Source organism: Corvus brachyrhynchos, unplaced genomic scaffold (genome assembly GCF_000691975.1).
Source record: "Corvus brachyrhynchos isolate BGI_N302 unplaced genomic scaffold, ASM69197v1 scaffold10, whole genome shotgun sequence".
NCBI classification, from domain to species: domain Eukaryota; kingdom Metazoa; phylum Chordata; class Aves; order Passeriformes; family Corvidae; genus Corvus; species Corvus brachyrhynchos.
This window is the reverse complement of record NW_008236180.1, coordinates 3388328-3390639: the sequence shown is the minus strand read 5'-3', so window position 1 is coordinate 3390639 and position 2312 is coordinate 3388328.

Genomic DNA, 2312 nt, shown 5'->3' with positions numbered 1-2312 from the left:
TCCCCCCCCCCCCCCCCCCCCCCCCTCCCCCCAAAAAAGACAAAAAAAACAACTCTTCATGTAATAACAATGATGAATCAACAGCATTTCCAAGCTCTTGCATCTTGCTGGAAATCTCTTCTCTTCATGTTCCCACCATTATTCCTCCACAAGCGTACACCTTGGGGGATTGTGCTGTTCTCCAGAGACTACCAAACCAAGTCTTCATGAGGCAGGGGAGGGGATTCTTAAGTACCACTCACTTGAACCCCATGTCCTGCATATGTCCCAGCCAGGGTACACTGAGGAGACAATTCCAGTAGGGAGAGGTGGGATAAGCTTAAAAGGAGTAAGTGCAGATAGTGTCCAAAACCCTGATTGGATTGGATAATGTCTCCTTAGGAGTCAACCAGAATGCCAACTCACCCCTTGCATGTAATTTTAGTCTTAAAAATGAAGTTACTGATCCAATTGAGTCCTTGCCGCCTCCTGAGACAGGTGCTCCTGTAGAGTAAGCCCTGCTCTGATCAGCCCCTTTCTCACGGAGGGTTCTTCCAGCCGTTGCTTGGCTTGGATCTCTGGAATTAGTTTGTTATTGGGTATATTGTTTTTAAATTGTTTCTATAGGTTTTGAGCTGGTGGCTACTTAAAGCTGGAAATATTCAGACTGCGCCAAGTCCGATCCCACATCTTCACCCACCATCCCCTCCCTCACGTGCCATGTGGTGAGAATACCAGTTACCTCACAGTCTTGTAAATATGCACTGAGAGGAAGGAGCGAGGAGATGTTAACTTAAACTGAAATGGTAGATCAGTAATTGTGGACAAATATTATCATTGACAACGGAAAAGCACCCTTGTTACAGCCCTGCTACCCCTTGCTGTGTATATATACTTTGTCCTTCATATGTGAAAGATCCAGTGTTGGAATTCTTTGGTGTAAATAAACATTTGGTTTTATTTATCGAGGTTAGATTTAAGTTCCCTGTGTAGAGGCCTCCCTGGGGTGGTCATACACTGACACAGGAGTGGTGACAGCCACATGTGCCCTGGGAAGGCCATGTCCCTGTCACACCCATGGGGCGCAGTGCAAAGAAGCCTTACACAGATGTCACAAGCCAAAGTATCTCCTGGGAGAAGGATCTTTTGCCATAACAAAAAACCCTCCTCTTCTGTCTCAGCCATGATGGTGGGGAATTGAGATGATGAGCCAGTTGTTAGGTATTTGTGCCTGTTGCCCCGCACTGGATTTCTGTGACTTGTTTTCCATCACCTACTGCTAGGGTGGCTCAGCTGGTGTGGCTGTGCATTGCAGGTACAATGGCACCTGTCCCTGTCAGTGACCTCTCATCCCAAAGCCATTGCAGCAGTTGTTCTCCTGGACATTGAGTGATCTTCATGTTCCTCAGTGGGTGCTGATGCCTTGGCTGCAGCTCCTGCTTGTCCCAGGCACTCATCCCTCATCTGTTCCTTAGAGGAGATAGACATGTGCTTCCACGTTGCTTAGTTAATTTTAGGATGGAATATGTGGGCTGTATTAAACTGATTTGCGGGACATGGAGCACTACCCCTTTCTGTGAGGATTGCTGGCAGGGAGTTGAGGTTTTTCACATATACCAGGGTAGCTTTCTTCTCCATGCCTTCATCCAGTGGAAATCCATTGTACTTAATCTTTTATATCCTAAAGTGATGTGAAAGTTGGACTGTGTTGACTGTTACCTCAATGTGCTGTAACGTAAAAGCACCCAGTATGACAAAATACAGCTTGTTTGCACTGGTTCTGAGCCATGCAGGACATTTAACCCAGTTCTTTCGTTATTCCAAGCAAGGGAGGTTTCACCAGGAGAAGACGTGTGGAAGAGGAAACTGGGAGTGGTGGATGGTCCCGGTGCCCGTCACCCCTTGCACAAGGAAACCACGGAACCCTGTGCACGGAAGGAGCTTTGTGGACTTGACGAGCCCTTACAGAAGCGCCGGGCGCTTGTTCTCGCACTGCCGGTGTCTCAAAGCATTGACGGGGGAGTTTGGAGGGTTTACGGCCATTTTTTATGTGGTGGCAACAGCCACTGCGTGCGACACCGTTGTGGGTGTGCTACCCGCCCCCGACAGCGCTGCGAATAACCCGTGCCGTGGACATCGGGGAGGGTTTGGGGTTTGGTTTTTTGTTTTTGTTTTAAATAACCCCTGAGGCGTACTCGGGCGGATGGGGGCAGGCTGCACGTTCCGGTTTGCGCATGCGCGGTTGCCGCCGCCTGCGTGACCCTCCTGGCAGCGCCGCGCCTGCGCATTGCGGCGCCGTGACGTCCCGCCCGCGCGCCGGCAGGCGGGGGGCG